General features: G+C 35.9%; 1 long non-coding RNA gene across 2 annotated transcripts in view; it reads right to left on the bottom strand.

The window, feature by feature from the left end:
* Nucleotides 1-25,663, bottom strand: part of LOC118354420 (uncharacterized) — a 64,549-nt gene that overhangs the window by 27,636 nt on the left and 11,250 nt on the right. The window contains exon 1 of one of the 2 annotated variants that reach the window (XR_007410371.1): nt 21,460-21,764. The exons of the other annotated variant lie outside the window; for it this stretch is intronic. This is a non-coding gene — a long non-coding RNA (uncharacterized LOC118354420). Of the gene's footprint in view, nt 1-21,459; nt 21,765-25,663 lie in introns of those variants that run through there. 2 annotated transcript variants of the gene reach the window in all.

Here is a 25,663-nt window from a genome sequence, read left to right on the forward strand (position 1 = left end):
TGCAAAGTTCAGCTGAGGTCATATATCATATAACTCACTGCTGGTAGTAAAAAGCAATATAACTCATGATCAACTTATAAGTCCGATTCTATTGCTTAATTTCATATAATTCTGAAGGGTTTCTATTGAACCATTGTTTTGGAATAACAGAAGTTGGCCTAATGATGACTATAAAAGGAGAACTAGAGTAAATTTTTTTAGAGTTGGCTTTTTTCTATAAAGTATCAGATAGTAAATATTTCCAAATTTGTGTGTCGTTTACTCTTTGCTGAAACTACTAAAACTCTTATATTTTAATGTAAAAGAAGTTGTAGACAATATACGTATAAAAACGGCAAGGCTAGGGATCCCTGGGTGACTCAGCAGTTAAACACTGCCTTCAGGTCAGGGCGTGATCAGGATGGAGTCCCACATCAGGCTCCTTGTATGGAGCCTACTTCTCCCTCTACCTGTGTCTCTGTCTCTCTCTCTTTCTGTGTCTCTCATGAATAAATAAATAAAATCTTTAATTACTCAGCTATTAGAAATGACAAATACCTACCATTTGCTTCAACGTGGATGGAACTAGAGGGTATTATGCTGAGTGAAGTAAGTCAGTCAGAGAAGGACAAACATTATATGGTCTCATTCATTTGGGGAATATAAATAATAGTGAAAGGGAATATAAGGGAAGGGAGAAGAAATGTGTGGGAAATATCAGAAAGGGAGACAGAACGTAAAGACTGCTAACTCTGGGAAACGAACTAGGGGTGGTAGAAGGGGAGGAGGGCGGGGGGTGGGAGTGATTGGGTGACGGGCACTGGGGGTTATTCTGTATGTTGGTAAATTGAACACCAATAAAAAATAAATTAAAAAAAATAAAATCTTTAAAAACAAAACAACAAAAAAACACAAATGGCAAGGCTATATACTAATAAAACTTTATTTACAAAGAAATGCTGTGAGCCAGATCTGACCTGTAGGACAGTTTGCCAACCCTGATCTAAAGATTGCTTGAGGTCTACACCAGGCATTAAATTAATTAGTTTTATGGATTGTTTTATTTGGTTTATTCTAAAATAAAAATTAGCACCTTCCTATTCTGAAACTTACTTCTTCATATTTTAACTAGTGCTTCACACATATGGACTTCCTGTACTTATTAAATATTTTTTAAAAGGAGGTATGTAGTTTCTTCCTCACAATATTTAATCTTACTTGATTCAGCTTTCTGCCAGACTAATTGACTTTTACCTAAAAAGCATTGTGCTGAGTAGAGTAAAAAGTGATGATGCTTTTCTTCTTAGAGTTCAAACTCAGAAGAAAATAGCCCAGGCAGAAATAAAAGATATCAAAAAGAATGAAATCTTGCCCCTTGCAATGACATAGATGGAGCTAGAGTGAATTATGCTAAGTTAAATAAGTCAGTGAGAGAAAGACAAATACCATATGATCACAAACATACATGGAATTTAGGAAAGAAAACAGATGAGCATATGGGAAGGGAGAAAAGAAGAAAAGGAGAGAGAGAAACAAGCCATAAGTGACTTTTTAAAAAAGATTTTATTTATTTGAGACAGTGAGTGAGTGAGAGAGAGAGGGATAGAGAATCTGAAGCCGACTCTGCATTAAGCATAGAGAGCCTGATGCAGGGCTTAATCCCATAACTGCCAGATCATGACCTGAACCAAAACCAAAAGTCAGAGGCTTAACGCACTGAGCAACCCAAGCGCCCCTCAGCCATAAGTGACTCTTAATGACAGAAAACAAACTGAGAGTTGATGGAGGAAGGTGAGTGGGGGATGCACTGGATGGGTCATGGGTAAAGAGGGCACTTGTGATGAGCACTGGGTGTTGTATGCAATTGATGAATCACTGAATTCTACTCCAGAACCCAATATTGCACTATATGTTAACTATGAAAACTTAAATTTAAGTAAACAAAATAAAATAATTTTAAGAAAAGAGAAGAAACAAAAGATATGGACATTGCAGAGGGCTTGACTTATGAGAGATGTGGACCTGCCCACCAGATCATAAAAGTTTATATAGAGGCCTTAACTGGGCTTCACCATGTAATCAGTCCAGATGGTCACAACAACGCCATACTGTCTCAAGGCAGAGTCCTTGGAACAGCTCCCACTATGAGAACAGCGGCAAAATGTATATTCCAAGGACAGGGAGTAAGGGGGGAGGGTCCTCTGACTGCCCAGGTCTAGCTCACGGGTCAACTGGGGGTCATGACCATTTGATTACCTCCTCCAGTATAAAGGAACATATATAATACAGATAATATCTCTATTTTGTTTTTATTAATCTTTTTCATTTATCATATTTGGAAAACTTTTTATCAAAGAAGACATCTAGATCTTCACTATATTTTTTCTAAGTATTCTTTCTTATAAATATTGAAATAAATCAGACATTTAGCTTACATTAGCTTAGTGTGTTTTATATTGTATTCAATATAAAGATGATCAAATCTGCTTTTAATATAAAAATTAATTTTTAAAATTCATCTTATTTTTAATTTTTATAACATGTTACAGGGCGTAAACATCTTAACACACTGAAACTATTCAGTGTCTTAAACTATGAAACTATTCTTTAAAATAATATTTACCCATTGACGATCTTTTATAATTGCAAAAATAATGTTCTCTCATGGGAATAAGCCATCAGCCAGATCTCACACTTACCTCTTTGGCCTCCTCTCTCTAGATATTGAATAAAGCTTCAGTAATTGACAACATACTGATTTAGGCTTGGCATTCAGCTCAGAATTTACAAGGACAGAGCATAAAATAGGTACTGTCATCTTCTCACTAAATGCTTTTCTGAAGAATTCCTTTTTAACAATACAAATAATCATGATGAGCAGGCTTTGAATTTAAAGAAATGGATACATAAATGCACTTCCCCAGAACAAAAAAGTTTTGTGTTCCTTACATGAAGCCTTGAATTACCCATTTTTTATTTCTTTATAAACATCATAGTAATAAGACCTGACTTTTAAAGCTTTAGCTTGAGTAATGAAGTCTTGTCTTGTTTGTATTTTTCCAATTTGGTAGACTACTATATCCCTGGATGTGCATGACGGAGAAACTAACCTTTCCAGTGTACCACACACAGTCTTGGCTTATCGTAATAGTTTTTATTAAATAGTACTATTTAATAATATATTAAATAGTATTATACTCACACTTCTGCTTAAAGTTTGTTTCAAATTCTGATATACTGTTTTGTAGTGAACAAAGGCAAAACATCTACCCTTCTATTTTTCCAAGCCCTTCTAGGTTTCTGATGATTTGTATCTAGTACTTCTGTTTCATTAATCATAGAGCATTTATTCTTCTCATTTTCAATCTTTGTTTTCTTCAATGTTCTCTGTTAATCTTTACTATCATAGTTTCTTTTTCATTTCACAATCAACCTTGCTTCTGTTTCAAGGGCACTTCTACAGTTGCTCGGTGGTCTTTCCCATGATTCAGTTATCTGCATACTTCTTACACTTAACATTTTACCAAGTATATTAATGTGAAGAGACACATAACATTATTTGTTAAATAAGCACTTCAAAATCTGTACGATAACTAAAAACACTCTTATACATTGATGTTTGTTTAGTTTTAATTATTGGAGAACTTCAACAAATGCTGAGAATTATACAATTCTTTTAAACAGTTCCGCTTCTCACTTCTCAGTGTCAATATTTATAAAAGTAATGCATGTTTTCCATGTGATTGCAAGGTGGAGTGCTTGCTGGCTGGGTTGGTCAAGTGAAAACCATACCCAGTTGAACTTGAGGGAATTTTATGGCACACTCAAGATGAAGTAGATGACAACATTCTATATGCTGTACTTTTCAAATTATATTTTGAAGGACCTTTGCAATAAAATAGCATATCTCATAGTTTATAAAGCAGTGAAACCACTCTGAGGGAGTAAAACAATAAAAATATACTGCAAGCAGCACAGAAGCAGGACTGCTTTTGTCTCATGCCCTTCTTTGTTTTTACTGTGTGGCAGGGTGCCTAGAACCTGGCCATCCAGAAAGTATCTGTTTAATAAATATTGACTTTGTTACAAAACAAAAATTTCTGACAGCACAATGTTCAAAATATCCCTATTACTAAAGCACTATTCTAACCTTCTGAGAAACACAGAGCTGTTGAGAGAATTGGTGTGTGTGTGCTCTTGCATATGTGTTTTTTAGTGTGGTGTGTCCAATGTCAAGTGAATTATGATTCTTACCAGGTCATTCTAAAACCCCTTCTTTTCTGAATTTAGTTGTTGAACTATTTAGTCATATTAAGTAAATATTCGAGTATTTTATAAAGCATTCTTTCTGTCTCAGCCCCAACTATATATCAATTGTTTATAATTCTAAGTATTTATCTACTTCCAAAACCTTCAGTTTCATGGCAGACTAAGGAAAACTGTGACCAGAAGATCCTCCATATTTAAAAATAATGCCCTAAGATTCTACCTTTTTAAATAAAGCACAGACCAAATCAACCAAATCAAGAATAAAGAGGGAGGGGTACCTGGTGGCTTAGATGATTGAGTGTCTGCCTTTGGCTCAGATCATGATCTCCAGATCCTGGGATTGAAAGCCACATAAGGCTCCCTGCTTACCAGGTAGCCTTCCCTGCTCCCTCTCCCTTTGCCTCTCCCCCTGCTTGTGCTCTCTCTCTCTTAAATGAATAAATAAAATCTTTTTTAAAAAATAAGGAGTGAGATTAAATGTTAGTCCCTAGCAAAGGGTATGATTTGTCTCATTCCTGTGCCAACCATCATTAGGCTGGGAATGACAGGAACAGCCTGGCAGAAAGCAGAGAAATATCTTTGGGTAATGAGATGCCAAGCATGTGGGGCATTGTCAGGTGGCTAACTTACCTGGTCAGTCCTTGTTTTTGATTTATTCATCCCAGAGTCTTTCTCTGCCTCTTGAAGCAGGTTAGCTCTCCTGTCCTGTGTTCCCATAGCAATCTGTCCTTCACATTTCATTATATGCATCAGATATATCTTACTTGGTGCATGCATCAACGTCTACCTTGTCAGATTATAAATTCCACAAAGGCAAAGATCTTGCCTATCTTGTTCATTGCTGTTGGTCCAACACCTAGGACAGTACCTGGCCTTTTGTCAACATTCAGCAAATATTTGTTGAATGCATGAATTAGTTAAAATGCAAAACATCTGGGAGATTCAAATTATTGAAATTGATTGCCTTGCTACGGTGTTGCCTATATAATTCGAGTAGAGGAACCAGGAAGGTCTTAAATTTTAAAATCATTTCTTCTTCCTCCTCTCCAGGATGTTTAAAACTCTACCATTTAGGCATTGCCTCGACAAGGCACCATCTGATCAGATGAAATTTAAAAAGAAGGACTCTATTTTCAGTCTAGTAGCCTAAAATGATTTCTTATGGAAATGTCCATCCAAGGCAAACTACGCCAGAAGTTAGCAAAAAGAAGATTGTAGAGAGGACCAATGATAGGGGAGCAGGAAGAAGAAAAAAGAGAGTGAATGGCAGTCTTACTTGGAGCATGTGACACTGCCTATGGCTGACTCCTGATCAGAGTGCACCAAGTGGTCCTGTTACCTAGGGAAGGCCTGTGATGGCTGATGCTTCAACAGTTCTAGATGAGAGGCTTAAAAAATAGAAGTACAAAATGCTCAGGACAAAATGTGCCCTTTTGTTGCTTATTGTCTGTCTGTTCTTATTTATGTACATCATATCATGTGAGGAACAATCTTTCACACATCTTTCTCATTTTTCTCTGATACTACGAAGAAGAGTTGCTTTGTGTACTTAAAGTTATAAGAAAAACAGTCTAGAGGACAATTTGTTTTTAAAAATTAGTAGATAGTGCATTTACCTGGAAAGTATGCTAGTAGACAAAACCCAGTAATTTCTTTTGTCTGCTTTTATAAAGCACTAAGAGCTCAAAGTAAATGTAGCATTCTTTGACTAAGAAAAACAAATTGTTCCATTTCAAATCATCAACCACATAATAGAGTATGAAAAGAGACATCCTCGAGACTGGAATCATTTGATTTTGATGTGCCACTGAGCATATATTGAATGACACTTTTAAATGGGCTCTGCTAGTCATATTCTATTAAGGAATACTTTGATTTCTTAGAAGCCCAAAATGCATATTTTTCAAGTGATAACTGACAGATGAGTCTCATCATTAAATACAAGAATGTCTTTGGACAATGATGATATGTGTTTAAGTTCATTCCTTGAGAAACTAGACTTCAAAATGAGGAAAAAATACAAATCAAGAAGGAAACTCAAAAGCAATTAATAACTGGTGATTAGGGATAGAATCAAATTTTAAAAGTTATCTTATAACTAAAACAAAACCCTTCTGGGGCATTGTGTAACACCATTAATTTGATTCTTTACTTCTTGAAATAAGTAAAGTATATGTGTTCTTACTCTTGGAAAATTGTCACTAAGGGGCAAAAGTAGTAAGAGGTGAAGCGAGAGTTGAATTTAATTCTCTTAATATGCCCATATGCCTAAGAATGTTTCATGGTTGAAGTGAATTCATCCCCATGTTAATATCAGTGAGACATGAGAAGTGATTCTTTGCCATAATCATACCACTCAATTCAACCAAACACTTGAAGAAAGAATATCATTAACTGTGTGGGGAAACCAAATAAGGATATTAGTCAAATAAGTAATATAAATCATTTCCTTCTTAAAATTCAGCAAAAAATTAAGTACTTCTTTCCAAAATTCTTTTTTTTTTTTTTCTTTCCAAAATTCTTTGATATGATGATTTGGAAGCTGAAGTCCCATTGAAGACAGAAATTAGATGTCTTCTCTTTCTGATCACTGACCTAAGGGACAGTGCATTTTGTGGAGAAACTTCAATAGGACAGAGCTGTGGCATGCCTACCCTGCAGGCAGTAGGCTTGGCCGTAACTCCAGCTTAGCCAATCACTAATGGTGCAACCAGAGGTGACTTATGTAACTTAGTAAGTTTCAGCTTCCTTGTTTGTAAAATAAAGATAATCATAATCCATCTTGTGGAGTTATTGGGAAAATAAGAAGTAATGAGTGTTAGGTTAAGCACTGATCTTAAATTTATGTTGTTCATTATGAGTTTTATGGACATGTATTTTCCATTAACCTGTGACCACCGAAAGCCAAAACAGCTGCAAAATTTAAAACAGAAACATTTCTTTTCAGCCTCCCTTCTCTCCAACTAGGGCAGAGGAAGCTTTATAGAATGAGAATAAAGAGTGAAACAAATGGACTGTGATTTATGTTCAATCATCTTCCTTTAAGCAAATTGACTGAATAAGATGTCACATTCACAATATCCTAAGGAGGGATATAAAGTTGTTAGGGAAGAGTTAGGTGAACAGAGGAGAAACAGACAGAAAGGGGTAAGGGTTATCGGAATCTAGGGAATTTAGTCTGAAAAAAGGCGATTTGTAAACATGCATTCAATTCATCTATGTAGTGAGCTCCTTAGAGGAGATGTGTGCAGTATAAACTTCCAAAGCAAAAACTTTATTTTCCTATGATATCAGTTATACTTAAGAGTATTCAAAAGTCAACAAAAAATTTGCAAAATAAGAATAGTTTTATATAAACCTGGTTCATATTTTAGTATGGCAAAGTACTTCAAGGATCTCTCTCTCTCCATATATATATGTGTGTGTGTGTATGTGAAAAGAGAAGCTTAAATGTTATCTCCCCCAGCCTCATAATTTTGAAGAAAAAAGAAAAATCTAAGATTGTTTATCATTTCGTAACTCACAGAGCTAGTTAAAAATGAGTTCTGATTCCCAGATGGAAAAGACCACACATCAGCATGCATGCCTTAAATTTAGTCAGTTCTAGGAGAAGTTTGGTCCTACTCACTCCAAAACTGTTGATCCATGGCCATGGGGCAAAATCTCCTTTTCTCCTAATTCTACCCCTCCCCGATTTTAAAACCAGATGGTCCAAAATTTCCCTGCATATGCAGTTTCCTAAATTCTCTTCAAGATTCTTCAATAAAATAATTTGCTTAAAGTTTTCTATTTAATGAAGAAACTCCACTCCAACTTCTAACAACTAGAATCCAGCCAAGGAGTCATCAGGTGAAATTGAGAAGCAGGAGAGGAATTTAAGTCTTGAAGCCAGTATTTCCTGAGGGCAGAGGATCAGATGGCTTAGCTAGAAGAACAGTGCCACCTATTGGGGAAAGAGAGTATTGTCTCCTCAGACACTTCTAAAATGATGCTTAAAGGAATGTCCTTAAACTGAGAATACTCAAATTTAATCCACTCTTTTTCTTTTATTTTCATTTATTTTGCTGACATAAAGTACAGAGAATTAGATTTTGGATTAGTCATAATCCTAGTTGGTGACATAGTCATCACAGTTGCATTTAAGAAAAGGTCTGCTTTTAGTTAGTTAGCTTTGAATTAATAATTTTTAATGATGTAATAAGCTTGATGGACCCACCAGCCCCACTCAAAAGTAAAGGCCCTGGCAATAACCCCCATGCATGCAGCCCACCCCACCCCATCTCCTTGCCTGCCCCTACCCAGAATGACCTGGCTCACGCAGGCCTGTGCCAGATTTGAGACACGATTGTCACAGACAGCAATATTTCTGAAGTTTTTGTTATATTGAGCTAATGGTCATTTTTCTCAGTACCACCACTAACCAATACCATCATTTGCTAACAATTAAATTACATTAAAGATTTAAAAGTGGAGAAGCAAGAGAACAGTTTGGTTAAGGCCTTGAATTTGGAGTTAGACCATTTTGTGTTTAACTTCAAGAGCCACTACTTACTACCATCACTTGCTTTTACCCTGGCAAGCTGAATAACTTCTCTAAGTTTCAATTTCATCATAACGAAGGACAGCAGTAGCTAGTATTGTAAGAAAGTGACCATACAATCACGAAAACCAGCCTAGCATGTGGCACAGAGAAAATTCTCAATATATTACAAGCTAGTATTAGTTCTATCTACTATTCTCTGGGAAGTATTTTTTAAGTATTATGTTTAAAATGCATGGTAATAACATGTCCTAAAGCAAACTTCATGTCATTGTGGATCTTTAATTTCAAGGAGATGATCACTATTACTATATGTTATAATAAGAATATGCTACATTTTTTAAGCTACATGGTTTTTAGAATGTCTTTACCTCATCTGATACATAAAAGAGTTCTATGAAGTATGTTTGAGTCAGCAACGTTATTTCAAATTTATACAATTGAGATTCAGTGAAATTAAATAACTGGTAAAAATGCATGGCACCCATATGCCTCAAATAATATGACATTCAATAATTTTGTCTTTTATTCCTCCATTTTGCTCTGAAAATGTAGGCAGTGTTTTAGGGAGTCTGTCCTTTATGGTACCTGGTCACTTTTAGTTACTTACAAGATAGATACCTCTTTCCTAGCCAAGGAAATAGTTTCCTATCATGAACCACTTCCTTCAAAAATCATGCACCAAAACCTCTTCCTTAATTTAATTTTTACTATTACCATCTACTGCATCTTGTTTATTGCAGAACATTTTCATTTCCTTGGAACCTGACACATGTCATTTGCCATTTCTCTTGTATTAATCAACAAGTCTTCCAAAGCATTTGAACAGCATTCAGTTTCAGAAACAGCCTTGTAAACTTTCTTGAGCTGGAAGTGACTGGTTTAAAAAGGTCTATACTTCCTGACATATCTTAATTTCTAGGTTAATAAAGACTCTTGTCTACTCAGAGTTAAGAGCTTCATTATTTTATTTATATTATTTTATTTTCAAGTTAAATTAACATGAGAAACACCATTTTGTGAGCAAGCCAAACTTCCTTTATGTTGGCTAATATGAACAAACCTATACCAGGACTTCAAAAATATCTAATTTTATATTCAAGTGTTTAAGTCATTTCTATTATATTTTCCATATTACCATCAGGATTATATTTTATAATACACTATATCAATCATCTACTAAAAATGTTCTAATATCTTTCATTGTTCTTAGAATAAAATTCAAATTCCTTTCCATGGGCTTCAAGGTTTATATATTCTGGTTGTATTCTCCCCTCCAGCTTTCTCCCCTCCACCATCATCTCCTCCCTCACTACTCCACAGCCATTCTGATCTGTTTTCTACTCTTCCAACTCTTCAAAATCTTACTTTCTTTAGAGCCTGTGCATTGGAAGTTCAAGAGGGTGGGATGCTTCTTGCCATTTAATTCTCTGCTCTAATGTCACCTATGCATAAATCATGTCTAGTTTATCTAGAGCACCCAATCAAGATTTTCAACCTCCCAAATAACTCCCTCTGTTATTCTTTGCATATATTACCTAAAATCATCTTGTTATTTTTGGGTGTATGGTTTCATTTTCTGTCTACCCCCATTAGAATATAATCTCAGTAAGAATGGTGAATTTGCATATCATATTTTCCACCGGTCCCCTAGCCTCTCCAAGAGTTCCTAGAATATAAGAAGTAGTCAATCAATACTTAGTGAAAACATAAATGTTGGGATGAATTTCACATATCTATGGACAATAGCCTTAAATCTAAGTCCATCTCACTTTGAACTCACTCTCTCCCCACTTGTCTATGTTTTGGAAATTGTACAGTAAGTTGTGTCTCATTCCAGAGTATATAGTGGGTAGCCCTTCTTGTATTCCAGAGAACTAGATCTTCTTGTTTGCGAGTTATATAGTCACATTTCTTACCTGGCTTTCCCTAACAGGATAAATTGACAAAGAAATTGTGGGGGAAAATAAAATTAAATGAACAGTGGAAGAAAAGAGGTCTAGGAATGCTAAGAAATTATGGCCAATGATTAGGAAGAGATGTTTCAGGGAAGTCATATTTACATAAATTTACTATTTATATTTATATGGTTGAAGGTAAACTGCAAGAGTTAAATAACAAAATGAAATAACTAAAACAAAACTCCACCACATGGAAACTGAAAGAAAGAAAGAAAAAGTACAGGGGTGCCTGGGTGGCTCAGTTGGCCAAGCATCCAACTCTTGAGTATGGCTCAGGTCACGATTTCAGAGTCTTGAGATCGAACCCTACATTGGCTCCATGCTCAGGGAGGAGTAGGGCTGAGAGTCTCTCTATCCCTCTCTTTCTGCCCCTCTTCTCTCACTCTGTCTCTTTCTCAAATAAATAATTTTTTGAATACTTAAAAAAAGAAAGAAAAAGCACATAAAGAAAAAACTAAAGGAAAAGAACATAAAAAAATACTTAGTAATCCTTATGTAAAGGAGAGAGAAGGGGATCCCTGGGTGGCTCAGAGGTTTGGTGCCTGCCTTTGGCCCAGGGCGTGATCCTGGAGTCCCAGGATTGAGTCCCGTGCCAGGCTCCCTGTATGGAGCCTGCTTCTCCCTCTGTCTGTGTCTCTGCCTCTCCCTCTCTCTGTGTATCTCATGAATAAATTAAAAAGAAAAAAAAAGTAAAGGAGAGAGAAATAAAGCAAACCAGAAGATGCTTACAGATGAACAACAATGAAAAATTTCAGTTTTCATTTCAATTTCAAAATTTCTAGATTGCAGCTATGTGGTACTTTTACATAACAAATAGGTATAGTTATTCAGAAAACAAGAAAGACTGAAAACATATGGAGTTAAGAATTCAAATCAAAAACTGAGAAAAAGAGAGATGCCTGGGTGGCTCAGTTGGTTAGCATCTGCCTTCAGCTCAGGTCATGACCCCGGATCTTGGGATTGAGCCCCAAGCCAAAAACCCCGCAGCTCCATGTTTGACTCTCTGCTCAGTGGGGCATCTGTTTCTCCCTCTGCCCTCTCCCTTGTGCGTGTACGTTCTCTCTCTCTCTCTCTCTCAAGAGCTCTCTCTCTCTCACTCGCTCTAAATAACATATTTTAAAAAATAAGAAAAGGAGAACATTTTTCTCACTGAGAAAGAAAGAAATTCTAAAAGATAAGAATTAAACTGATTTTGTATTTTTTATGATTTTATTACTACAACTAGGCACTGACATATAATGAATGCTCAATAAATATTTGTTGAATGAATGAATGAAGATCAGTCAGTTGGCGATTTTAATAGGAATGGAAAGCAGGATGCTGACCCACATAATGTCAATGGTTTCCCACTATATGTTCTTATTGGACTAAAGCAGCAAAGAATTAAGAGCTTCTTCAAGAAAACAATGCCAAAATTAGGCTTATTAGAAAAAACTAGTAGGTCAGACAAATGGCATAAGAACTCTTACAGAACCCAGTGGAAGGGAAGAGTTTGACCTTTTCCTTTGAAAATCTGCAGCTGGTTGAACAGTAATACAAGAAAGCAACAAAGGCCTTACAACACATTTTAATTCAAATCCAAGCCTAACCCTCTGGATATCACAAAATAGATTAATATATCTAAGATGCATGATAGAGGGACCACAGTTCCTTTTTCCTCCTGACTCCACCCCCAGTTAAAGAGCCAATTTCTTAAAACTCCTTTTACGAATGAATAACTTAGAGATGTAGTGTAAATCTTGGGCTATTCAAATCAAAATAGAGATAGGGACTTTCCCAAGTCTAAACAAATATAAATTTCTAAACTGAGGCCAAGACTGCCCCCTTTTCTGAGGGCAAGTGAATGTTTCAGTTAGAATTCTGTATCAAAGAAAGAAAATCTAAAATAATAATGTTCTTTAAAAATTGGACATTGCTTTCTCTCTCACAAAATCATTAGGGATCCAGTTTCCTGTTAATTTGCCTTCTCAGCATGCGATTTTCTCTTCATAATCCATATACCTGCAGGAACTCCAGCCATTGTGTCTGCATTTTAGCAGATAGAAAAAAAAAGGGAATAAAAAAAGCACACCACTTCCCTTCTAGAATATTTCCATAAATTCATACAGAATACTTCTGCTTATATCGCATTAGCCAAATCTTAGTCATGAAACTATAAGCAAAATGTAGAAAATAAATATTTAATCCAGGCAGCCATGATTGCAGTTACAAATGCAAAGTTCTAGTGAAAATGAAGGAACAGAATATGGATATTTGGTCTGAACTAGGAGCTTCTGCTATATGAAACAAAACCACCTTCTGGGACTTTCTGTCCACAGTACTGAGTCTTGTACTCACCCCTTTTAGGAAACTTAAAAGGAAATTTGAGTTCAGAGTTCTACAGCATGCATTTTGGGATAAAGCTGCTATAATTTTTTCTGTATCCAGCTATTGTGCTCAATATTGGTTATTATGAATGTAGGCTTGGCACTAAAAGAACAAATACAACAACTTGAGGGCATAAGTTACTGTCACCAAACCAAAGGAGAATTTGCTGGATTCACAGCAAGTCAGTAAAGCGGACACTGAGCTTTTGCAGTTATGAAAAATAGGCTATTTATTGGTTTAGCACCACCCAGGAGAATGGGGAACTAATCTCTAAGTATCAAACTCCCTGATGGCTTGCACGTGAAGGTTTTTATGGGCAAAATTTGAGGCAGAAGTCTCCTGAGAAGGTGGACACCATTGATTGGGGGTCCATGAAGTCATGCTAGTAGGTGTTCTGGTGCTACTTCATCTGGTTCCCCAGGAGGTCTTCTCCATTCCCCAAAAACTTAGAATCTGAAGATTGTAAATATCAAATTTTTTAATTAAATAATTTAATACACATAATGACTTGTGATCAGAATAGCTGCTCAGCACAGGACAACTGGTAGGGCTACATTAAGTGGCAGTTATTGCTATAAAAAGGAAAGGAACAGTTTTATGCAGACGATGTGCCTTAATTGAGCCAAGGACATAATTGCTTTCAATTGAGCTTTATTTAAAATACAATAAGGTTTTCAGATTCCCTTGACACTCTAAAGGACTCAAGGATGTTTGGAGACCCCAGGTTGAGAATCCTATAGGTGGTGAAACCAGCCTAGAGGAGGTTCTTGCTTAATGTCATCAAGTAAGATTTAATAGTAAAGCCCAGATATTCAGGCTTTTTATAAATCTTTCCATTTATTGCCTTGCCTACTGCCTGAATGAATAAGAAATCAGGAAATAATGGATTACTCTCCTATTCCCTCACTAAATACATACCAGTAAGCAATATGGATTCTTCAGAGATTCGGGGCCTTCACAGAAAGATCAGGTTGGGTCTGAACCTTGGAAAACCAATCTCTTGGAAGGGATTTTTTTTAAAAGAAAGGGGAAAAAAATACATTATTTTAAAATGTTAAAGGATAGCTAATCTGTTTCAATACTTAACTTTCTAAACACAATAATCTAAAGTAGCCTTATTCATTCCAGAGTAAAATACTGTTGGAGTCTTGTGTGCTCTCCCGAGGAATTCAGGAGATTCTTTGGGATAGCTTCTCCTTGTCATCACATTTTCCCCTCTAAATTTACCCACTTGGCAAGAAAGGCATTCTTGTTACTGTGGTCTTCTTTCCCCATAAACATTGAAAATTCGCAGGATAATTTGTTCAAATTACCAGGAGTGATTCCAACTGTATCCTCCACATTCACTGGCAACTTTGGAAGTGTTTTGCTTCAAAACAGGATTAAACCTTGTATTTAGTTGGATTGGGAAAAGGCCACACAAATTCCTTGGCAAAGAAGTCTCAGAACCAAACTGTTTTATTTCTCATTTTAAATGTATTATAAAGTTGTTGTTGTTGTTCTTTTGTGGTTTGTTATTTCATTTAGAAATAACTTAAAGTGTCAGCAAGGTGACAATAAGCATTATTGAAGAATCTCATACTGTTTTAATTTATTAGGGATGCAAAGAGAAAATAGAAACCAACAAAAAAAAAGAGAGAGAGAGAGAGAGAGAGAGAGATTTCCTCCTTTAAATGATTCAGAAATTTTAATACTAAGAAACTCTAATGGTCACCTAATTCAACTTATAGAGAAGATATTCAGCTAATATGGTCAAGGACTTGGCCAAGTTGTGGAAGGAAGAACTCTGAAGAGAAAACAAGGAAAACTGGGTATTAGTAACTGTAATAAGTGAGCACTGCTTTTCTCATTCATAAAATGAGAGAGAAAGGAAGATCTTGGAGAACATCTCCATTTATTCAACTCCAAGACTCCATGACTTTGGTGAGATTCTAGGCCATTCTTAGACCCCAAGACTCCTGATCTGCAATGCAATGATATTTCTGCTAACTCATACCGTTACCTTCTCAGATTTGATCAAAGTAATCAAACTGGACTGACAACTGTTTCCGTAATCCATCTACATGTCTTCATTCATGATACCATGGTATAATTATTTACTACTTATAATTTTTAATAATTTACACACCTAGCACTTAAATTCACTTTATTCGTGAATTAAACATTAGACCGATTGTTTTCAAGTAACTACCAATGACCAGCACTATAAAAAATGCTAGGGAAAAATTCTTGATGATGACAAGATCTCTACCCTCAAGAAATATGTAATCTGTATGTGAATGGGTAAATATTATTCTCTCTCTCTGATAGATGAGGTAAGAGACACAAGGGGAGGTAAATGATTTGCCACGGTCACACAAAGAGAATGACGCAAGCTTTAAGCTAGCTGAGAGCTCCTGGCTGTTATTCACATGTTCTCATCACTAAATTCAAATAGACTTGCCTGATACATTTTTTTTCATAGCATCCCTCCACCCACTATCATATGTAATACAAAATAAAAACAATATTTAACTCTAACACAAAACTTTCACATAAACTGCAATTAAAACTGCTTCAAAACAATACAGTTCTGAGCTCAGACTAGAATAAAACTGGAACAAAAGACAGTGATATAAAAAAACCCACAGGTTCATAACTAAATTATTTAACTGCTATGAACATGCATTCTTAAGATTAAAAAAGAACAGTTTGGAGGCACCTGGGTGGTTCAGTCGATTGAACATCTGTCTGCCTTCAGCTAAAGTAATGATTTCAGGGTCCTGGGATCAAGCCCCACATCAGGCTTCCTGCTCAGCAGAGAGTCTGCTTCTCCCTCTGCTTCTGCCTCCCACCTCCCACTCGTGCTTTCTCATTCGCTCGCTCTCTCTCTCTCTCTCTCTCTGTCTCTCAAATAAACAAATAAAATCTCAAAGAAAAAAGGAGAGAAAAATTTTTGGTGCAATCCCACCACCTCATTACTTATTTGTCCTAAACCATTCCCAGGAAAAATGACTAAAACTCTGATGAATTTGGAGATTCTGCTTATTTGAATCTTTTCACTTACCTCTTCTATTTTTGATAGTTTTCTGAATCATTGTGTGAGCCCAGTGCTCCAGGAGTGTTTAACTGAATCTCAAGAGCTCCTGCAAACAAGCCCCTTATAACTGTGAAGAGCTGGTATCTATAGCAAACCCTGTAAATAAAAGATCTTATCCTTTGTGAATAGGAAATATAACTTTATACTTGAAGATTATCTCAACAATTATAAATATTGAAATAATCATCTGAAGATTTATATACTGTCTATATCCATCAAACTTCTAGATACTGAAAACTTCTACAGTTTTCTGGATTACCCTGTTCACTTTTCTCATAAAACTTTTGCATAAAATTATAGGTCTACCTAATGTTATACACCCAATGTCATGACCAGGGAATATTTATTACAACCATGAATTATGCTATAGCAGCAATGTGGGTTCTTTATGAACTTAAACACAAACAATTCAAAAACAAAATATGCAAAGAACACTTTTCATCATCATTAAATGTCATGAAATAATTTTTCCAGTTTGTTATAACTGCTTATGAAATTTAAAAAGGAACAAAAACGAAACAAAACAAAAAAACACCATTGAATTCTTTGGTGTGAGATATATTCTATAATACTCTCAAACTAGATTTTTTAAAAAACCATGCCTGAGGGGCAGCCTGGGTGGCTCAGTGGTTTAGCACTGCCTTCGGCCTAGGGAGTGATCCTGGACACCTGGGATCGAGTCCCACGTCGGGCTCCCTGCATGGAACCTGCTTCTCCCTCTGTCTGTGTCTCTGCTTCTCTCTCTCTGTGTCTCTCATGAATAAATAAATAAAATCTTAAAAAAAAAATGCCTGAACAGCAATAATTGGCTAAAAATATCCAATTATACTGATTTATTTCCTGTATATCAGACTATGTCACATATTCTTAACAACAGGTAAAGTATTTTTATTGCTTTTTAAAAATTACAGTATGTTTTAAAATTCTATTCAAAATGCAGATGTTCCTGGCATTAGAGAATTGAGGAAATACTAATTCAAAGACAAGAATTTTCCATTTAGTTCAAAGTTGCCCTTTAGCTTTTATCCTACAATTATTTTATCTGAGATTTTAAAAAATATAAGAAAAGAAGTACCAAAACAACAGTGTTCTTATGAGACATTTTTGCCTGGAATATTTCAATGTCCCATGGAAACACTGCTTCCTATAGATTTTATTTCAATGAAAATAATTTTTTCTGGATGCTTTTAGATTTGTGTGCTTTGAAGTCTGTGGAAGTAGAAATATTTCTATTTTTTCTATAGCCTTGGTAAAATGAAAAGTATGATATAGCTTTGAGGCACCATTCATATCAAAATCCAGTTCAGTTACTTGAAATGACAGTAAACTCTCCTTCATCTTTCCTGTTTTCCTCTTCTTCTTATATTTTGGTCTCTCTCAAAGGAAGCCCATATTATAACTTCATTTCAGCTAATCCAAAAATGCTGCATTATCAAAATGTTCCACTTCAGCTAAATATCCCACAAGCCTAGCTTTGAGCCTTCAAGAAAAACCAAGGTGGCATGTCCTCAGGTAAAAGGAGAAATAGCCATAAGATGTTCTTTTCAAACCATCCATTACCATTAAGTTTGGTTCTCAGAGAATGCTCAGGGGTAAATGGCAAACACTAGAAGAGATTCTACGAGTTAAACTGAACAAACTCTGTGTATACATTATATGCACACATATTTCTCCTATTTTAAGATGAACTTCCATTCTCCCCAAAATAAAAGATGCTATTATTTATCAAGCTGTGTAGTATGAATTCTGCGCAAATTACTCTGGAACTACACTCTGTGATTCTCAACCTTCACTTTTCACATTCATTTAGGAACTTTTAATTTTTAAAGAAAGAAATTTATTTAAGAGAGAGAGTGGGGGTTGGGTGCAGAGGGGGAGGAAGAGAGACACATGAGCAGACTCTGTGCCAAGTGCAAAGCCCCATTTTGGCTTGATCTCATGACCCTGATGTCATGACCCTGAGATCATGACCTGAGCCAAAATCAAGAGTCGGTGCTTAACTGACTGTGCCATCCAGACACTCCCATTTAGGAGCTTTTAAAATTAGCAGAAGTCTTGATTTCATCCAGAGATTCATTCTCATTGGTTTGGGGTACAATCTGAGTATGGTTATTTTTTTCAAAGTTCAGGGGATGTGTGTCATTTACAGCCAGGAGTAAGAACCAGTGACCCTGGGTAAAAATTACTTTGTTACATATTCACCCAACCCCAATATATATGTTGTGTATGTCACACTTAACCAAATATTTTCTACTGGAAAATTGATATCTCTAAAAAATATTAAAGCATTATTTGTTCAATTTTGTTTGAAAATTATGTCATGAAAACAATATTTCATAATAATTCTTCCATTATGTCAGTGGAAGATCATGACTTCCTTCTGAAACCAGAAATATGGTCCTTAGTGATAAGTAAGAACTGATTAAGTATGCACAAATATGCAAAGAATCACTGTATGTTAATTATAATTATGACATAGATCTCTGTATATTGATATTCATGAAATAATAGTAACTATAATACAGAGATTCAGATTACAGAATATTACATCACAATGCTAATAATTTTTTATGCAAATGATCTTTGGTTATATTTTTTGTTCCATGTTTGATGTTTAAAATTTATTAAAGTACTTTTAACAAAAGAAAAAGAAAGCAAGTAAGAAAACTCACAATTTGGGATAAAAGAGAAAGAACAAGAGAAACAAAAAGAAAAGTGAGCAAAAACTTGTGTGGATTACTTTGGGAGCATCAAGATTATAGCAGGTCTTGAAAGATGACTGTGTAAAAGCCTTGAGAAAAAATCAATTTCAATTTCCTCAGTGTGTTTGTAGCAAGCTGTACGATTTCCTCGTCAACAATAACACTGATAAAACCTTTTGAGAGTGTTAGAACTCTTAGAAGAAATGTGTATTATTGTTAGGTGTCTACAGTTTTTATAGTTTCATTATTTACAAAAGGAGATTCATAAATGATAGATTAGTTTACATAGTCTAGCCCTGCAAATGAAAAGTGCTGTAAAAATGTTTCTTGTTTAAGGATGTAAGAGCTTATCATATTGTAGGTTTTTTTAAACTAGACCATTCTTCCTAATATTTCTATGGCTTTCTTTCATCAATATAATGAGTATTTATTGAATATCAGCTAACTATCAATCTAAAAGTATGTTAAGTAACTAAAATAAAAATAAAAATAAATCAATAAAAACATATTGCAATTTGTATATCACCTCCCCACCCCCGCACACACAAAAAAACATTTTAACAAATATAATTTAATTTTCTAACACTTAGAGAAAGGAGTGGGCAAATATCTATTTATTTATATAAATCCTGTCTTGTTTTAATATTACATTTATTATGAAAAGAGGTGAAAGACATATATTATCTTGGGTGTACAACCCATATACCGCAGCTCCCTTGGAGACCTGTGTGCAGGTGGACACGGCTGTCCCTCCTTCTCTGCACACTGACTTTCCTGGAAATGAAGAGTAGGCCTTGGTCTTTATGGAATACAGATCCAAGAATCCTGTATCCACAGAAGAAAGGATGTCTCTTCTTTGCCAAGAAGATTAATCCTAATATAAAATAGCAAATTCATAGTTCTGATTTTAAAATTGTTACAGCTACTCAAAGATGATCTCTATGAAAGCAGAAATATTGCCCATCTTATTTACTATACTATCCACTATATCACATCTAGCGGTAAAGTCCTTTCAACAAATGTTTGTTGTTAAATAAGTGTATGAATAGAGTTTATAATTAGGAGATATATTGCATATCCCTACCAGATAAACTTTATCAATAATTGTTTAAAAGTGGTAAACATGTGTATCTATGTATTCTAACATAAGACTGTGTACTATAGTTAGAGGTGAGAAACAAGATGACATATGCCTTTAATAGGAGGTAATCATTAAATGTTAGTTTGTTTCCCCCTTTCTACTATATTACACTGCCTCTAATTTTATTTTATTTTATTTTATTTTAATTTATTTTTTATTGGTGTTCAATTTACCAACATACAGAATAACCCCCAGTGCCCGTCACCCATTCACTCCCACCCCCCGCCCTCCTCCCCTCTACCACCGCTAGTTCGTTTCCCAGAGTTAGCAGTCTTTACAATCTGTCTCCCTTTCTGATATTTCCCACACATTTCTTCTATTTATTGCATATTCCCTTATATTCCCTTATATTCCCTTTCACTATTATTTATATTCCCCAAATGAATGAGAACATATAATGTTTGTCCTTCTCTGATTGACTTACTTCACTCAGCTGCCTCTGATTTTAAAATCACTAAATATATTTACAACTCCCATTAAAATAAACTATCCTATATATTTTAGGTTTCATGAAGGTTGGGGCAATATCCATTTTGATCTTTTTGTTTTGTTTTATTTCTCCAAGTCTTACCATGATATGCAATAAATATTTGCCAAATAAATAAATAAATGTGAACAAATGAATGAACAAATATCCCCGAAGTTATTGGACAATGTTATTGGAGAGTAATAAATAAATAAATAGTAAAAAATAGAAGTTACCATGTATGCTTATATCATTATCCCATTTTATCCTGCAGAAATGAAAGAATACTTTGGAATCATTTTTCTTTCAAAGCTATTACATGCGATCCTCTAATCAAGTCATTTTTAAATCATATTTTAATTTCTATAGGGCTCTACCGAAAATACAAAGGGGATACAAAGCTGTGATGAGCAAGTCTCTGGAAGTTTGGAATGCATTATAACAAAGACAGCACACACACGCACACACACACACACACAATCTAAGGTAAAGAAGATATAACTTTATAATGGTACTGACAAAAAGAACTTTCCAATTAGGAGGAGTCTTTGAAGAGATTTGAACCAGATCGTGTAGATCTTGCCAATTTCAACAGTTAGAGATTGCACAGGGGAGGGAGAATATTCTCATAGCACGGCCATGCAAAGTAACGTAGGGTCTGATGAATAGACTAGTTGGACTGATGCAAAGAATTCACATAAGAGAGCTATGGAAGAAAAAGCTGGACAAGTTCAAATAAAATAACCAGTGGGGATCCTTGGTTACCCATTCAAGGAGACAAATTGTATTCACTGGAAGATGAGGAAACATGTTTGACAGGTTGAGGTTGGGCTGCCTCTACTGACCTGGCCATTTTGTACCTTCTCTGTCCTTATCTCCTATCAACCATCACCTGGTTTGCTCTACTCCAGCCATAATGACTTTCTTGCTCTTTGTCAAATACATCAAGACTTACCTGCCACAGGGCCTTTGTACTTGCTGCTTAGTGCATCATTACTGCCATGCTCTTCCTCCAGATCTTTGTGTAGCTGGGTCCCTCATTTCATTCTTGCACAGTTCAGCATATTCCTCAAACAGGGATTCTGTCATTCTATACTTTTGTACTCTGCTTTGGTGGTCTTCATAGCATTGCCTAACATCTCTTTCTTACCCAAGGACACATACTTTTTTTGTTGTTTTTATTTCTTGGTCATTTGTCTCCTGCATAAGAAGTTGAAAAATAAACAATGCAACATGGGTACTCCACCTCTGTCATGTTTATTCCAGAGCTTAGAACATGGGTAGAACAATAGGAATATTCAAGAAGTATTTATTAAATGAGTTAATAACATCTTAATAGATTAATTAACAAATAGCTAAAGAAGAATTTCAGGAAGATTGGCATACAGTATGGGAATCTATGACAACAATCCAAATAAGAGGTAATAGATTAGCTTGAAATGATTACCCATGGAGATTAAAAAAAAATGGAAAAGCTTGATTTGCCTCACTAGGCTCAGAGTCCTTATCTGTAAAACAAAGATTGTTTAACTAGAATTATGATTTCTCATTCCTTTCCAAAATGTGACTGCAAAATATGGAAGTAGCATCAGGAAACCTTGATATCAAAAATAGGGGATGGGAAAAGTTAAAGATGCCTCAAAATTCTACAATAGTGGATTGGAAAATGTTGACACTTGTCCACAGCTAGTGGTAGAAAGACTAAGAGGAGCCAGGGAGGGACATAATGAAGAAGGTTCATGGAGAAAGAGGCAGAAAAGCCACATTGTGGACCAGGTATAAGAAAAGGAGCCATTTCAAGAGAGAAAGGTGGTGGATAGAGTGACACCTGGGGAGGATGGGGCCTGGGATGGTGCCAGGGAAGATTCCCTTTAAGAGGTCCTGGATGCCTTTGGAAAGAGACATCCAACTGAAAAATACAGACCCACAATTCTTAATAATAGAAAGCATAGTTGGACACCTGGGAGTCTCAGTGGTTGAGCATTGGCCTTCAGCTCAGGTTGTGATCCTGGGATCCTGGGATTGATTCCTTCATCAGGCTTCCCGCAGGGAGCCTGCTTCTCCCTCTGCCTATGTCTCTGTCTCTCTCTGTGTGTCTCAAATAAATAAAATCTAAAAAAAAAAAAAACAAAAAACAAAAAAAAACAGTCGTCTTCAGTGAAATGAATCCCAAATAGTCCCAGCTTTGAATATCCACCTTATCCTGCACTCAGTCAGTTCACACAAAGCTTTCCTCCTTCTCAGCTCATTGTCCTACCTTAGAAGTTATCACCTAATAAAATCCCTCATTGGAATTATGAGTATTCTAACCATGCATGACTTCTATCTTGCCCATCTCCAATCCACTCTCTAGAAAACTGCCAGAGAGATCTTTTTACATTTTTCCTTGAATCATATCATATCACCTGTTCAGAAGCCAGCTGCGGTTTCTCACTCACCTGTAAAATAAGAGATTCCTTGATCTGACCATGTCCCTCTCTAGCATGTTTTGTTCCATTCTCCTATACTCCCATACCCCCTACTTCCCATCACCCCATTCCTACAGCTCTAGCAACACTACTCTGTTTTATTTGCTGCATAAAAGTTACCACAAATTTAGAGGCTTGCAACCACACACACATATTGTCTCAAAATTCCTGTGGGCCAGGACTATAATCGTTCCTTAAATGGGCCCCCTGACTTCAGGTCTCACCAGGCCACAGTCAAGGGGTCAGCCAGGCTACATTTTTATCTATAGCATCAACTGGGAAAGAAACAATTTCCAATCTCATTTGTGCTGTTGGCAAAATCTATTTCCTTGCATCTAGAGTAAGATCCCTATTTTCTTGCTGGTTTTGGTATGAGAAATATTCTCAATTCCTAGAGGCCACCTCCAATTCTGTGCCACAAAGGCTCTCTCCAGAGGCTTTCTCGCAACATGCTGGTTTGCTTCCTCAAAGACAGCAACACAGAGAGAATCTCTGTCCTAGAGAGTCCCCAGGCCCTCTGTTACGAGTTTTTATCTAATTAAGTCAAGCCCATTTCAGGATAATTTCACTTTGATTAACTCAAATTAACTGATTTGGGACTTCAACTGCATCTAGAAATCTCTTCACCTTTGTCATATTCTGTTGGCTGAAAGTAAGCCACAGGTCTCCCTCACACTCAGGGAGAGGAGACTGCACAGAGCAGAAATATCAGGGTGGGGACTCAGAGTTCTGAGTCACCAGAGCCTTCTTCAGTACAATCTTTCCTAAGGTAGGAATTGTCTACACTGTTGCCTCGGCCTATTAGATTCTTCCTTTCACTCTTCACCTTAATTCCTAAACAGTTTTCAGAACTCAGTTTGCATATTATTTCTTCATTTTCCTTCCTGGACTATCCTGTAAATACCATATGCTACTTATTTATTTATTTATTTTACCATGGTATATATTACAAAAGCTTCATTGAGATGAAATTCACACATTATACAGTTCACCTATTTAAAGTATGCAATGGCACAGATTTTAGTACATTAACAGAGTTGTGTGATCATCATCTAATTTTAGGGTATTTTCATTACCCCGAAGGGAAATTCTGTACCCATCAGCAGCCATTACCAACCCTTATCCCCACAAGCTTTAGCCAAACACAAATCCACTTTCTGTCTCTATACATTTGCCCACTCTGCACACTCCATACAAGTTGAATCATACAGTATGTGGTCTTCGTAAGTGCCTCCTTTTTTTTTTTTTCTAAAGATCTATTTATTTATTCATGAGAGGCACAGACTGCAGAGACATAGGCAGAGGGAGAAGCAGGCTCCTCGCAGGGAGCAGGATGTGGGACTCGATCCCGGATCACCGGATCATGACCTGAGCCAAAGGAAGGCACCCAACTGCTGAGCCACCCAGGCATCCCGATAATTGGCTTTTTTCACTTATCATAATGTTTTGAAGGTTCATTCATGTTGTAGCATGTTATCACTACATCATTCTCACCTACCACATTCAATTTAAGTAACTTTTAATCATATAGCTATACCACATTTTGTTTATTTATCCAGCAATTGTAGACTTTTGGGTTGTTTCCAACTTGAGGTTACTATGACTAATGCTGTTGTGAATGTTCATGCACAAGTTTTTGTCTGAACATATGTTTTTAATTCTCTTGGGATACATCCCTAGGAGTGGAATGACTGAGTCATAAAGCAATTCTATTTTGAGAAACTGTCAAACCATTTTTCAAAGTGGCTATACTATTCCGCTCTGCAACTAGCCATGTATGGAGGGTTTCAACTTCTCCACCTGCTTGTCAACACTCCTTACTGTTCTTTTCCTTGGCGGGGGTTGGGGAAGGGAGCAGTCTACAGGTGAATTTTACCAAATATTTAAAAATTTTAGAAAAAATCATTTGACATAAACTTTCAGAAAATTGAGGAAGGAATACTTAATATATTTATGGGGCCCAAATTACTGATACCTAAACCAACTACGTATTAGACAAAAAAAATTATAGAACAATATTTTTTATGAAAATGGATGCAAAACTAATAATAAAATATCAAATCAAATTCAACAATATATAAAGAATAGTGCATCATGACCAAATGGGGTTTACTGCAGAAATATACAGGTAGTTTAACATTTTGTGAAAACAAATGCAATTTGCTACATTAATAATTAAAATAGACAAATTATATCATTTCTAGAGACACAGGTAAAGACATTGTTAAAATTGAACCCCCATTCATGATAAAACTCTCAGCAAACTAAGAACAGAAGGAGACTTCTATCTGGTAAAGGACAGTATAAAATACAGTAATATTGTCCTTGAGCATGAGACACTGAACCCAATCCTGCTAAGATTGAGAACTAGACAAGAATATCCTTTCACTATTTTTATTCAACATTATACTGGAAGTTCTAGGCTCTAGGCTCATCCTTAGAAAAGAAAAGTATATATATATGGAAAGGAAGAAGGAAAATCATATTTACCCCCAGGCAACATGTCTGTATATTTCAAAGTTCCCACATCCCACCAACTACTAGGGCTAATAAAGTGAATTTAGCAAGATCACAATACACTGTCAGGAGATAATTCTTGCTGGGTCTCTCATGTTTCTGCCTGACTGTCACAGGGCATGTGGAGGGTGTCTGATTGATGACTCATACTCTGGGTTTTTGTGTTGGCCTCAG

The sequence above is a fragment of the Canis lupus genome, chromosome 4, assembly GCF_003254725.2.
Source record: "Canis lupus dingo isolate Sandy chromosome 4, ASM325472v2, whole genome shotgun sequence".
Taxonomy (NCBI): Eukaryota; Metazoa; Chordata; class Mammalia; order Carnivora; family Canidae; genus Canis; species Canis lupus.